The sequence below is a fragment of the Pelodiscus sinensis genome, chromosome 2, assembly GCF_052426305.1.
Source record: "Pelodiscus sinensis isolate ZL-2025 chromosome 2, ASM5242630v1, whole genome shotgun sequence".
Lineage (NCBI taxonomy): Eukaryota > Metazoa > Chordata > Testudines > Trionychidae > Pelodiscus > Pelodiscus sinensis.
In genome coordinates this window covers 173,602,517-173,618,200 of record NC_143053.1, presented here as the reverse complement: position 1 = coordinate 173,618,200, position 15,684 = coordinate 173,602,517, and the positions used below count along the sequence as shown (strand labels likewise).

Here is a 15,684-nt window from a genome sequence, read left to right as displayed (position 1 = left end):
ACCCTGGGCAGCTGCCCAGCGCACCCACCACTTAGTCTGGCCCTGCTTTGGATCTTCACTTTTCCTTGCAGTGCCTAGAGAATACAAATGGAATTATAGTATGTGGCCTCGTTTCAACAAGATACTGTAATGTCTTTGAATTCAGTGGAACTACTGACACACACATTTAGGCACATCCCAAAGTGCTTTCCTGAATTGTTGCTTCTGAGAATGTCTAGGACAGGGTGATATCACAGTATCCAGGGTTGTTCATTAAAAAGTGACAGGATGAAATTTTATTCCCAGGATCTCATTTGTTTGAGTTCCAAAAAAGATTATCCTGAAGCAGTAGCTTTTGTGCAAAATAGCTGGCGAGGAGGAAGCTTGAGGACAAATTCATTTGTCCAGATCCTATATTGATTTACATACTACACTTTCTTACTGATGTATGTTACCTAAAAACACTGGAAGAGGAAGCCTGTGAGGATAAGTAAAATCCACTTTCAAGATTGTTTTCATATATAACAAGGATCTCCTTTTTTGTAAAGAAGATTGATATATAAAGATTTCAGTATTAGTTATAAATTTAGATTTATGTTATTTGACTAATAAATCAAGTGGGCTAAATTCTGAGCTGATGGCGGAGAGAAGGATCCATAAAAGCTTTACATCAGCGGTGGGGAACCTTTTTTGGGTCAGGGACCATTGACCCACAGAAATATAGGGTTGCCAGGTGTCCAATTTTGAACCAGACAGTCCAGTATTTGAGCTTTCTGTTCGGGGAAACAAACTGAGAAAATATAAATGAGAAAATATAAATGTCCAGTATTTTCTAAATAAGATATTATGTAGATTGTGATGTAATGTCAAGTGTGTCCAGTATTTTTGTTGAAACCATCTGGCAACCCTACAAAATTAGTCAGGGCCTGCACACACGTGAGAATAAAAACAAAAAAACAACAAAATCAACCCCCTCAATGAGGCAGCCTCCGATGGAAGAGGAGACATTCCTGTCGCACACCAGAGATTTTTTTTTTAGGGAGAGGCAGGTTAATAGATTTTGTGTGCTCCAGCCCTAGGGAAGGATGGAGGGGGAGCTGGAGCACCAGCGTGGGTTCTCCAATCCTGGGGGTAGCCCTGAGCCTCGGGTTGGATCCAGGCAAACTGGAGGCCGCATCCAGCTCCCGCGCCTTAGGTTCCCCTGCTTTACAGGAAGCAGCTCAACTGGAGTAGCCCTACGTAGCCATTATAATTGCAATCAAAGCTGCTACAATAGGTATTGATCATATTTGAGAATTTTATCAGGAATGCACATGGGCTAATTTTCAGTGTATGTAGGTGAGTGGTTAATTTGATCAGATTAGAAAGCATATTTAGAAGTATAGAGATCAGTTACATTACAGTGCTTCATTATGTGTCATACTGAGTAAAAGGAAAGATTTGCTTAACCTGGACAGCATTTTGGAAAAAATGTACTTGCAGTCCAGGACAGTGTGCCATGTCTGTAAATAACTGGAACTTTTCAAAGCAGTCGGTTTAATGAATGTGTATTCTTAGGTTGCATGGCATTTGACCCCACTTTAAAAGATGATAGCTACAGTTTTTAAACAAAGGTTTTCTGTAGTTAGGTTACTAAATTCATGCTTCAGTTCCTTTTTAAAAAAAACTGATTTCGGTACTGAGCACCTGTAGCCTCCGTGACTTGATGCTTGAGTTATTGAGAGCTGTATTTATTCCTGATATAACTCCATTGAACTGACCAAAAGGATGAATTTAACTTTGTTTAGATTAATTCAGTCTAGAAGTATTTTGAGTGGTAGGTTGGATGGATTTTGTTTAAATTAATCAGGTGTTTCAAATTAGGATTAGAACAAATCAAGCACTAAAACCTGTGGTGACTCAGATAAAATGGCAGTTCCTTGAAGAGAGACTTAACCTTTTTAAAAGCATACTTATATGTTTCCCATTGATGCAGTACCATAAGACTAAATCCTTTTCTTCTCAGTGTGGAAGTTCTGCAAAAGCCTGCAGCTGGGCCCACCTGATACTTGATACTTTGAAAATGGTTAAATTAAATTGTTTGCACAAGAAAAGGGCACCAAAAAGACTCTATTCATTAAGAGTATTGAAGCTATATGGGGGGATTCTTCTTAGACAAATTGGAGGATTGGGCCAATAGAAACCTGATGAGGTTCAACAAAGACAAGTGCAGCATCCTGCACTTAGAAGAATCTCAAGCACTGCTATAGGCTGGGGACTAATTGACTAAGTGGCAGTTTTGCGGAAAAGAAGCTGAGGATTACAGTGGATGAGAAACTGGATATGAGTCAAACATATGCCCTTGTTGCTAATAAGGCTAATGGCATAGTGTGCTGCAAGCAGCATTGCCAGCAGTGCTTATTCCCTTCTCTATGGCGCTGGTGAGATCACATCTAGGGTACGTCTAGACTACATGGCTCCGTCGACAGTGCCATGTAGATTAGTTTACTCGACAAAGGGAAATGATGCGGAGATTTAAATAATCGCTGCTTCATATAAATAAAAATGGCCACCGCGCTGTGCCGATCAGCTGTTTGTCGGCACAGCGCGGCAGTCTAGACGGGGATCTGCCGACCCCAGAACCCTTTGTTGGCTGATCCTTTATGCCTCGTGAAGGAGAAACTGGATATGAGTCAACATGAAGGCATAAAGGATCTGCCGACAAAGGGTTCTGTGGTTGGCAGATCCCCGTCTAGACTGCTGCGCTGTGCCGACAAATAGCTGATTGGCACAGCGCGGTGGCCATTTTGATTGAAATGAAACGGCAATTATTTAAATCACCGCATCATTTCCCTTTGTCGAGTAAACTAATCTACATGGCACCGTCGACGGAGCCATGTAGTCTAGACATACCCTTAGAGTATTGTGTCCAGTTGTGGGTCCCCCACTACAGAAAGGATGTGGACAAATGGGAGGGAGTCTAACAGTAGAGGGCAATGAAAATGATTAGGGGCCGGAGGCACATGGTTTAGGAGAAGCTGAGGGAACTAGGCAGAAGAGAAGAGTTGGGGGAGGATTAGATAACAGCCTTAAACTACCTGAAGAGGGGCTCCAAAGCGGATGGAACCAGGCTATTCTCAAAGGTGGCAGATGACAGAACAAGAAATGGTTGTCTCAAGTTGCCATGAAGTAGGTAAACATTGGATGTTGCGAAAACCTCTTTCACTAAGAGGGTGGTGAGGAACTGGAATGGGTTACCTCAGGAGGTTTTGGCATTTCCATCCTTAGAAATTTTTAAGGCCACGCATGATATAGTTCTGGCTGGAATTATTTATTCTGAGTAAGAAGTTCGACTAAATCAGGGGTGGGCAATAATTTTTTATGGGGATCCACTCCAAGAATTTGGAAAGTGGTTGAGAGCTGCACTCTTCCATGATATTAATGGAGGAGGTGCAGGGACTGGGATGGAGGTTGGGTGCAGAAGGGAGTGTGGGGTAAGAGAGGGAGTTTTGAGTAAAGGAGGCAGTTGTGACCTGAGGCACTGCACTGGAGTGGAGGGGGTTGGATTGTGACCTATGGCAGGGAATTGGGGTATAGGAAATGGGTGCAGGGATTTGGGTTGTGAGCTGGGGCAGAAGGGGACTGTGAGCTGGGGCAGGGGATTGGGTTGCTGGATCTGGGAGGGGGGATATGGGTTCAGGAGGGAGGCAGAGGATTTGGGTTTGTGGAATAGCGGGGCAGGAGTGGGAGACAGAGAGTTGGGGAAGGGAGGGACTGAGGTGCCAGAGGTAGGCTCTGCTAGGAGACTTACCAGCCAGCAGCAGTTCTTGAATCAGCCTCCCTGCCTGCCCCTCCCCCACACAGGCTGCAGCCATGTGCTCTGGAGCCCCTTGTGCTTCATGTCTGCCAGAAACCCGCCAATAGGATTGTGTTGGGGGTGGGAGCAGCTTCTAAAGCTTCTCTCCTTCCCTTCTCTCCGGACTCACAGTTTTTAAAGAAAAACCACCCCACAGCCGCATTTCTGAGTGGCATGTGGGTAGGGTGAGGCAAGTGGGGAGCCTGTCTGGGGATCCCCACAGCATCTGTGGGCCAGATCCAGTGGCTTGGTGGGCCATATTTGGCCTGCAGGCTGTATTTTGCCCAGCCCTGGACTAGATGATCTCTTGAGATCTCTTCTAACCCTAATCTTCTGAGAGCCTGTGATTCTTTCCCCCCAAATCGGCTTTTTTAAGAAGCAGCACACTTTAAAAGATTGTGATAATTGTCTGTATACATTTCCTGGGAGAGATACATATAGATAATAACTGCTGAAAATGAAAAAAAAAATCCCACCTGTGTCCCAGATCTTGCGTGCTCAAATATTTATTGACTCGTGCATTATCTATGGATCTTCCATGGGTAAAAATAATTAATTACCTTCCCAGAGTCTGTGAGGATTTTTTCCAGGATGTTCCCTTTTTGAGTATGAGGTTTATGCTTATGGAGTCTCCCACAAATTCATGCCTCTTTACTGTTCTTTTCTCCTGGGCAGTCACTAAAATCTGCAAATCAATTCTGCTTAAGGGGTGTCCTCACCTAGTACACTGTTGTCAGCGATTTTTCCCTCAGTCATTCCCTGAGGACAGTGTATTCACACTCTGTTGTCTCACACTGTTGTGCGATGGTAGAAATGGCAATGACACCTCTTACGTCCCTCAGTTTCTTCTTACTGCCTGTAACCTGTGTTGGAGCATTCTATCTTGTTACTGCAAGTTTTCCCTTCTTTTACATTTGCATATAGTGTTGATATACTCATTAATAGCTAATAGTTGTAGTGTTAGTGTAGTTTTAGTAGAAGCTTTCTTTTATTAGAGTACTTATTTGCACTCTTCTGTTCCCACCCAGTACCGGTGCATACCTTGATCACCAGGCTTCAGGCCTGTGATGCCTTTAAGAAGTAGATGCCAGTTAGTGATCCACCCTCCAAGTTCTTGAGTGCCTAGGAGAGGCTCATTCAGAGACAGGTGCCAAAGCAGCAGAGACTTTAATCCAAGATCAAAACAAGAAGGGAGGTCAGACTAAATCACATTCTGATTGTGGCAGCCCAGCACCCACCTTCAGAGCCCCTCTCTAGTCAGCCTGTGTATAGAGTACGTCTGTTTATGTCAGGAGTGTGCTTTTCTTTTGGTGGACTTTCAGCACCAGTCTCCCTCTCCATTGCTGAGGAAAAGGGACTGGAAGAAGCTATCAAAGGATTCGGTACACAGTAGGTCAAAGTCTTCAGCAATGAAGTTCAGCACATACGTGGCAAGGAGGTTGGAGGGCACTCAAGCCCAAGACACTCCCGAACACAGAATTCACCACAGGCAGGGTCAGCTTTGGTGCTGGTAGCAGCATGAGAGACAACCCCTAAGATGGAACCAGCTAGGGCAACAGTGAAGTCTTCATGGGCTCAGCAGCAACAAAACACTATGGCTGCATCTAGACTGGCAAGTTTTTCCACAAAAGCAAGTGCTTTTGCGGAAAAACTTGCCAGCTGTCTACACTGGCCGCTTGAATTTGCACAGAAGCACTGACGTTCTACTGTCCGAAATCAGTGCTTCTTGCGCAAATGCTTTGACGTTCCCGTTCGGGCAAAAGCCCTTTTCCGGAAATGTTTTTGTGCAAAAGGGCCGGTGTAGACAGATCAGGACTGTTTTGTGCAAAAAAGCCCCGATTGCGAAAATGGCGATCGGAGCTTTCTTGCGCAAAACCGCGTCTAGATTGGCACGTACGCTTTTCCGCAAAAAGTGCTTTTGTGCAAAAGTGTCCGTGCCAATCTAGATGCTCTTTTCCGCAAATGCTTTTAACGGAAAAACTTTTCCATTAAAAGCATTAGCGGAAAATCATGCTAGTCTAGACGTAGCCTATGAACAGTTATCAGCACCTGAAGTATATGCTGCAAAGTTGGAAGTTGGCTTGTACATGTTGCAGCCATATCATGTTAGCTATTGCTCCCTGCTAGCCAGTTATCACCCCAGTACCTAGCAGAAGTTCCATTTTTGCTGTCTGGAAAAAACCCTTGGCTAGAATGGTTAACTGGTCTCTGGGCTCATACCAGTGGTGATTTTGCTCCCTACACCTTGGCCATCTCAACTTCTCCCTGGTGTACTTGATCTACTAGAGGTTGACATCAGCCCCATCAAGAGCAGCAGGATGCCATTTTTAGTACTGGGCTTGGTTCCAAGCTAGAAGGAGTCTGCTCTGGTGAGCACCCTGTGGCAGAATTGGAGGAAGCTCCATCTGAACCAGCCTTGGCTTCCTCTTCGTAATTGTCCCATGAGGCTGTGGTGTCAGAGGCTCTTAACCTCTGCTGGATGACTATAGGAACTTCCAGGACCTTTGGAAGAAGATGACCTCCACTTTAGATATTCAAATGAAGTAGGTTCAAGCAAGATCTGACAGACTGTTTGATATCTTGGCTTCTGTAGGGTTTTGTCAAACAGCATACCTCATTAGTAGGTTCTGGAACAGCCTAGTTAAAGAACTGTGGCAAACTCCATCTTTCCTCCCTCCTGCAGCCAAAAATAATAATAAAAACAACCCGCAAAAAGACAATATGTCTACTCATAAGGGTTTGAAGATTTTTACACCTACCTTTTTACATCCACCTTTCAGGAGAGAGAGCACCAAGGGCAGCAATCAGCAAAATCCAAAAGATGTAAAGTAGTTAAATCTCATTGGCAGGAAACATTATTCAATAGCTGGGCTACAGCTCAAGTTTGCTAAAGAGCAAGCATTGTTGGAGTGCAATGATTTTAACTTCTGAGCTAATGATTTGCAGTGTATGGACAAATTGCCAGCAGAGGTGAGTCTAGAGTTTCTACTTGCGGTAGGTGAGGGAAAGTTAGTAGCCAGGATCTTGCTTCAAGAGGCTGGGATGCTGAGGACTCTAGCTAGAGCTATGCCATTGGCTCTTACAATGCACAGATATTCTTGGCTCCAGTCATGAGGCCTGGGCTGTCACTGTTCTCAGAGCAGACCAATAACAATTTCTGTCACTTGAAAGACTCTAGGTACCCACTCAGATTTTTGGGTGTTTGTATCCTTGCCCCAAAGAAGAAACAGTTGTATCCCACAGCAGCTACCTTGGTATACTTCATTTATGCCCCATCGTCAGGATCAGGCTTGTAGGAAGAGTAAAAGTTATGGGAAGAGACAACCCTTGCCGACTTCTTCAATGAGATCTAGTTTGTCCAAACAGCCTAGGAACTCCAACCAGCCATTTTGACATGTTTGTCATAGACAGCTCACCTGTGTTCAGTTTACCAGCTTCTCCTACTCTGGTATCTCTTATAGGCTGTTTCACTTCCTCAGTACTTGGACCCTCAATCACCACAAACCAGTGGATTTTACACAGTGTAACCAATTCACTTTATTTCTGCTTCCCTTTTGCCATTCCTCTTCCCAGTCCCTTTTCAGGGATCACTCTCATAAGAAAGTTTTCCTTCCAGAGGTTCATTCTTTCCTCCAGTTGGAAGCAATAGAACAGGACCCACTGCTTTGCAGAAAGAAGCAAATTTATTTTTGGTATGTTCTGATTCCAGCAGTGATCGGACGTTTCAGCCTATACCAAGCCTTCAACAGCTCAACAGACACCTAAAGAAAAAGCATTACTTGGTCATCCTTGCTTCAGTTATCCCTTCCCTGGATATGCTGTTCTTGACATATGGGACACATTTCCACAAGACAATATATTAAAGGCAGAGGAAATTCCTCAGGTTTCTTATCAAAGACTCTCAGTACAAGTTTATGGTCCTGCCATTTGATCTGTCCTTGGCGCCATTTGCATTCACAAAGTGAATGGCAGTGGTGCCAGCATTCCTCGAGGAGATCAGAAGTTCTAATGTTTCCCTATTGGAACAACTCATTGGTGAGAGACCATTCCAAAGAATAAGTGCTGACCAGTGTGGCCATGATTCAGTCCCATCTTCAGCATGCTAGGATTGATTATCAACATGGAAAAATCAATTCTATCACTTGTACAAAAATAGAGTTCAGAGGAATGGTCTTGGACTCCATGGAAGCTAAGCTCTTCCTCTGTCAGGCCAGGTTCTACATAATTCTGGCTATTTCTTTAGATCTGAAGGCTCAACAGTAAGGAATTGCCCCAGGCTTCTGGGACATATGACCAAAGGGGTTGAATTGGTGTGCCCTTCATCCCATTGCACAGCAGCATGAGGCAGCAGGGGATCCATGTGCCACTCCAACAATATCACTCAAGGAAAAAAATCTCCCAACAGTGTCCTGGATGTGCATACACCAAACGTGGAATGGACATGTGTAACACATCTTGAAGAACAATAATTATGAAAGAGGCTAGTAACCATTTCATATTTCACTTTTATCAGTGACTCAGGAGAAATGTAATAAATTATCTGCCTGGAGAAGATAAAGCGAGATGGATAGGTTTTGGATATAAAATCTCTCCCTTTCCTCATAAATATAGTTAGTAGAGATGGGCCTGAGCTAAGACACCCCCTTACAACTTTGCAATGTTTGGAATCTAATCTAAATGTTGTGGAGTGACTGAATCTCTACAGCCAATAGGAAAAAATAAAATAATATTTACATAAATAAATTTTCTATCTGAGGATTAATACATATTGTATCTCAAACCTTGCAAATTTGCAGATATGCACTTTATATCTGTGGATATCCACATTCATAGATCAGTTCTGCAGATATAGATGCAGATACCATTTTTTTATCTACTCTAGGCTCTACTGCTGTCTATGGAAAAACTTCCACTGGTGCCAGTAGACTTTTGATCAGGACATATATGAGAGAGCAGCAGGATAGACAATAGAAGATAAGTTGTACATGACAAAGGGAGAATTAGAGGAAAAATATGCTTTTCAAGGAAAGAAAATCAAATAAAAAAGAAAGAAAATGTTATAGGACAGAGATAAGAGGTCAAGCATGAAAAGAGAGAAAAGAGAACAAAGAGATGGAAGAAGATAAAAAAGGAAGAACAGACTTTTAGGCCAGTAAATTATTTTGAGTTTAGTTTATTGTATTTTCCTGGCAGATATCCCATATAACTGTATGTTTGTGGAAAAAGATGGATTGGCTATGAACAACACCGTCTGCTAATATTTATTTATTCAGATTGTTACTGCATTACAGTGGAAGAGTACTCATCTAATGCTCTGGGTGAACATGACAGTTCAAATATATACTAATAAAATTTCTAGCTTCTGGACTCTATTAAAATATTATTGAGAAAATTAAGACCACAGACAAATCTAAAAGTCACCCGAATAGCTGCTGAACTTTGCAGCCAATGATGGCTTAGTGAGTGCCAAGTGTGCAGTTTGTTTCCTGAAGTGATCCTTTGTAAAAACACTTGAACAAGGGCAGCTGTGCATGGACCCTAATATAAACTTGGGCAGGCAGAAGAAATAAGTGGCAACTGCAAGCGTAACACCAGATCTGTTTGTAAAAATGATTAATTTAGGGAGAGACATTCAAAGATACAAATGAAGTCAGTCATCCAACTTAGGCCCCATTGAATCTTTGAAAATCTTCTCGTTGCATTTTAAGAAATCCTAAAATTAAGTTGGCATAATCAGAAGTTATGAGCTGGATGCAGTAACGACTGGGTAAAATTCTATGGCCTGTGGTATGTAGGAGGTCAAACTAGATAAACATTGTGTGACGACTGAACAGTAGGGTTGCCAGGTGTCTGGTTTTTGCCTGGACTGTCCCTTATTTGGGTCCCCCATCTGGTAAAAAAAACAGAAAATATTGGACATGTGAAATATCTGGTATTTCCCATTTCCCTCGAACCAAACCCCAGCGGGGACAATTTTCTTGTGCTGCGTCTCGCGGGGACAGAGGAGTGAGGAGCGCGGGGCCATTTTTTTTTCTCAACAACTACTTTGGTCTCCCTCCCCCCCCCTCTTTTTTTTGATCAACAGAATTTTTTCCCAGTGTTTTTTTTGGGGGGGAGAGGCGGTGTTCGGTATTTTTTGTTAAATCATCTGGCAACCCTACTGGACAGGCATTGGTTAAGTTTAGAATAGGGCTGGAAAACTGCTTTACAGGAATACCACAAAATGCCAAGGCCGCCTCTGTATCTTGTCAACATTGGCTACAGAGAGAGAATAACTAAATCCTTAGAAAATGTTTGCTGGAAAAAGGATATTGTGCAGGTGCTGTAGCTTATTTTCCAAAATAGCTTCTTTCAGAAGTCATGGTTTTTCCCAAATTCCCACATTATGAGCTAATACCTTAAAATATTTATTTTTAAAATCAATTTTTAAAGTAGGAGATTAAACAAAGACATCTGAAACTATTAACATCTATTCTGCTTCTACTGAGTATGGTACCCCTGAAAAATAAGAGATATGAATGGAAATATTGACTCTCTTAAACAATTAGTATTATGCCTGAGAATGAGGTAGCATGTTCCCAGATGCACATTGTTAGAGTGGATTATTGAAATTGTGATTAGGTTTTCCACTTCCTTTGTAAGGGATCATCAGTGCCACTAAAAAAGCCATACTAAATATTCTTGCTGAAGCTTTGTGATGACATCTTCAAGGAACTAAGAGCAGTAATAATGGGAATGATGCTTCCTGAGCATGAGGTCTTTCTTGTGTATTACTGTGAATGATGCAGAAACATTTCCAAAGAGCAATCTAGAATTTCAACAATTATTTATTAACTATTAGTAGAATCCTGCAAATTTGCAGATGTCTGATTTATATCCTTGGGTATCCACATGGGTGTGGATATCCTCAGATCATTATTGCAAATATGGATACAAAGTTTGTATCTGCACAGGATTCTAACTATTGGGAATATAAGATTGCACTTTGAAAACGTACTGCAGTACTAATGACAAAAGCTTTTATGTCTGGGCTACAGGATTCCCATTGCTCTACAGTGTGTGCTATATTGCTGTGTCCCCGGAGTCAGAGAGGACAACAAAAAGCTGTTTCATATATTCTTCTCTACAGCAGTGGTTGTATGTTACACACTTAGGTTAGGTCTACAAAATGCCTTTTTCCGATTTTTTTTCCCAGAGGTATCCCAGAAAAATCTGAAGTCTAGATGTACCCTTAGTAACATTGAAACCCTCTCACCTGTAGCAGTGATCTTGTCAGATCATATAAACGGGGTTGGGCCACTGCTTGGGTGGGAAATACCTTAAAACTTGAGGTGTTTTCAGTAACTGTTACTGAGTCAGGCTTGAATTTGTGCCCTAGCAGACTCACAAGATGTGAGGCCAATAGTATAGTGCTAGGATTGCCTTCCTTCCAAGGAGATTTAAATTCCAAGGTTCTGACTATTGTGGTTGTTAAAAATTCTCTGGTATCTTGGAAGGCAGGGAGGATTTTGAGCCTATTTCACTGATTACATAATTTTTGTCTATAGTACGTAACATGCATCCCTTATATTACAATTGGCGAAGGTATGTGTGCACTATTCTAAGTATACAGCTTATGGGTACTCTTAAGCAGTTATTACATTTCTCCCCAAAGCTAGTTCTGCTTTGTATGTAATGTGATGCTTGATTTTTACGCAGATCTGAGATGTCTGTGAAGTACTTTGGAGTCCTCCTTTCAGAATTGTGTTTAATGACTACATGATAATCCTGTTTTGATCAATTCTTAAAGCAGTATTTTCCAAAATGTGGGGAAGAACTAAATGATAGCTTGACTGGTGTGTGCATAAATGGACTTCTCATAAGTGCTATAGTGTCTCCTTTTTTATTAAAAAACAAACAAACAAACAAACCTAGAACTAAATCTCTAAGGGTATGTCTACACTAGAAAGTTAGTTCGAACTAACGGACGTTAGTTCGAACTAACTTTCCTATGCGCTACACTAGCGCTCCGCTAGTTCGAATTTGAATCGAACTAGCGGAGCGCTTAGTTCGAACTAGGAAAACCTCATTTTACGAGGACTAACGCCTAGTTCGAACTAGCTAGTTCGAACTAAGGGCTGTGTAGCCCTTTAGTTCGAACTAGTGGGAGGCTAGCCCTCCCCAGGTTTCCCTGGTGGCCACTCTGGCCAACACCAGGGAAACTCTACTGCCCCCCTCCCGGCCCCGGACCCCTTAAAGGGGCACGGGCTGGCTACGGTGCCCGTGCCAGGTGCAAGCCTGCCAGCACCCAGCTAGCAGACCCTGCACCTGGCACGGCACAGAGCCACCCACCCGATGCCCCCCAGCCCACCCCCTCTTGCCGGGACCAGGCTGGCGGCTCCCGGGAGCTTGCCCTGGACCGCAAGAGGCGGGCACCTTCCTGGGCTAGTGCGGACATTGTGGACCTCGTCCACGATCTCCGCACTAGGCACAGGAAAGTGGCCGGCTAGGGCAGGAGAGCTGCCAGCCTGGCCACCCAGGAGCAGGTGTGCATGAAAATCAAGGGGGTCCACTGAGACCCCCGACCCTGAGCCCTGAGCTTACAATGGCCGTCCTGGGTCAGACCAAAGGTCCATCTAGCCCAGTAGCCTGTCTGCCGACAGCGGCCAACCCTAGGGACCCTGGAGGGGATGGACCGAAGACAATGACCAAGCCATTTGTCTCGTGCCATCCCTCTCCAGCCTTCCACAAACTTTGGGCAGGGACACCACTCCTACCCTCTGGCTAATAGGACTCCATGGACCCAACCTCCATCACTTGATCTCACTTCCCTTTAAACTCTGTTCTAGTTCTAGCCTTCACAACCTCCTGCAGCAAGGAGTTCCACAGGTTAACTATTTGCCTTGTCAAGAACAACTTTCTCTTACTAGTTTGAAGCCTGCTACCCATTCCTTTCCTTTGGTGTCCTCTAGTCCTTCTTTATGGGAACTCATGAAGAACTTTTCTGAATGCACCCTCTCCACCCAACCCCTGCTTTTAGAGACCTCTATCCTGTCCCCCCTCCGTCTCCTCTTTTCTAAGCTGAACAGTCCCAGTCTCTGTAGCCTCTCTTCATCTGGGACCTGTTCCCAACCCCTGATCATGTTAGTTGCCCTCCCCTCTCCCAGCCTTTCTCTTCCCCTCTCCCACCTCCTTTTCCCAGTCTCCCCCAGTTTTTTTCAATAAAGACAGAGTCAATGTTGGAAGAAACGTTATCTTTATTTTGTACATCAATAAGAAGGGGGGCTAGGGAAGGGCAAGTGGAAGGAGGTGAGGGAGGAATGGGGTACGAGCCCCCGATGGGGAGGACTGGGCTGGCTCTGCGGGCTTCTGGGGGTGGAAGCTCTCCTGCAGCCCCCCAATTACTCCCTCTCCCCAGATGGCAGCCTGCGGCAAGTGCAGCCGGGCTGATGGCCGAGTGGTGTGATGTGCCCAGTGTGGGCACTCAGGGCACTCCAAGCCAGAACTTCTTTGCAAGCGGGGCACCCCTTAGAACTGTGTGTCCGGGGTGGGGGTCGGGACCCTTTAAGCACAGCCCTCGGCTAGCCTGAGACAGTATCTCCATGCTCTAAGTCCTCCTCTGATGCCCTGCCGGCACTGCTTCCGGCCATCATTAAGCCCTGTTCAGAGTCCACTCAATGTGGACTTACTAGTTCGAACTAGCAAAACGCTAGTTCGAATTAGTTTTTAGTTCTAGATGCGTTAGTTCGAACTAGCTTAGTTCGAATTAACTAATTCGAACTAAGTTAGTTCGAACTAGCGCTGTAGTGTAGACGTACCCTAAGTGTCATGGTATTGGAGAAAAAAAATTAATAGAAAAAAAACTGAGTGCAAATGATCCAGAGCAGTCTGCCAGAGTTTGCAGAAAGCCACAAACTATAGCTCTGAATTATGAACTGCTCCATTCATTGTACATGTGGTAAATGAGGTGCCAATGATGACACTTTAGATGTCAGTGTTGTTAACTATTTCTCTGTTTACCAAAGCTTGTAAGGCGAGAGAGGAAATATATTATGAAGATGAAAAGTAGCCTTCTAGAAAACAAGGTGTTGAAGGGTAGCTGAAAGGCTAGGCAGGCGTGTGTAAATGTATATGCATTCAGAGGTATAGGCTGTTAACATATGGTGGGATTGCATTGGGTGAACTCACTTCAGTTTCCTCAGGCAGAGCTCAACTTTCAAAAGTTTGGGAAACACTGCCTTAGGGAAAAAATAAACATTTTAAATAGCAGACCAAAGTAAATAGTCAGTGTCTGTATAAATGTTCTAGATAGCCTATGCTAACTCCCAAGCTGCAAATGAGCTATAATAGGGAGCTGTTATTCTGGAAAATCACATTAACATGTCTCCTGAACAATTAAAGCTCAGGTTGCCTTATGTAAGAAAGTGAACATGTCCAGCAACAGGAATCAAATATTGCTTAGCCTTCAACTGTTTAAAAAACAAATGTGGTCAAACATTTCTTGCCAACAGTTGCCTCAAATAATCTTCCAACTTGATTTTAGCTTATATTTAGTAAGACAGCATATACAAGTGATTTACTTGAGGCTATTTAATCAAACATCCCCCCTTAAATTTGTCAAATTAAGCACAAGAGTGCTCCCTTTCAGGTCAATACCTTGCAGAATCAAGCTGAGTGACTTAGTGAGAGCACTTAGAATAGAACCCAAAATGCAGTTTATACTTTTCTACACTAGCAATTTTATACACTGCCATGTTAAATAGAAGCATTAAGTTGTGTTTACTGTGTCTGGTCATTGCAGAATGAAACATCACTATAAGTACGAGCCTGTTTTTTTCCTTGATTTTTGCATTCGCCACCACTTGTGCCAGAATTCATTTATGCATTTTTTTTTTGGCAATTTCTTGTAAGTGCAAAATTATGGACACAGGCTGCAATCCAGCAAAGCACTTAACACATGCATAACTAAACACAGGTGTAGTCTCACTGGACTCACAAGGGTGTGGGCTGGGCAATCTATAAACAGCTTTTAGTATTCCTAGAATAATCCTGTTTGCTTTTTCCTATAGAAAGAATTGATTGTAGGCCTCAAGAGAAACTCATGTTGGGCCAGCTACTGCTCTCATCCTCCTTAGCACTATGACAACTAGGCTAAGTGGTGGCAGCTATAGTGAAAATGGGTCTGAAGAAGTGTACAAATGCCTTAAAGTAATGTGACTCAACAACTCTAAACAGTTATAGTAAAAATCTTAACTTTTGGATAACAAGATGCGAATTATGTCTTGGTTAGTCAACTGTCTTCTTTACAATATTTTTTTTCTTGTGAGTTCAGACTGAAAATCTATCTGAAAGGGTTTGGAATTAAATTACTGCTCATTATTTTCTTATTCCCTTTGTGAAAAGGATATGGTAGCTGAGCTGCCTGATGCATACAGCGTAATACAATAAACTAAAAAAAAACCTGTGACGGGGCACACCAACCCCACACTGAACAAGGGGGAGTAGAGTGCATCTATTGGAAGGAAGACGCCCCTCCCTCGTGACCCTGCTCGGCATACTCCCAGTGCAGCCCAGGTATAAAAGCCCGCAGAGCAGCTCAGTTGGGGTGGACCTCCGGAGGGGAAGGAGTTCCTGCCCCAACACCAGAGCCACCACCATTGCTGCTGCCAGAGCCAAAGCCACAAGAGCAGCCAACACCGCCAATATAGCCCCCAGACCGATCTCCGCCGCCCTGCCGGCCACGACTTGCAGCCAACCTAGCCGCCGTCGCCGTACCAGCTGCTGCCGCACTAGCCACCAACACCACACCCTACACCACTGCCACACCCAACACCAGATTTACTGCTACTGCCACTGGATCTGCACATCCCAGGGGGATGGGGTAGGAAGCA

General features: G+C 43.7%; 1 protein-coding gene across 1 annotated transcript in view; it reads left to right on the top strand.

Annotated features, from left to right (window-relative positions):
• Positions 1-15,684, top strand: part of BBS9 (Bardet-Biedl syndrome 9) — a 511,458-nt gene that overhangs the window by 353,344 nt on the left and 142,430 nt on the right. The window lies entirely within an intron of this gene.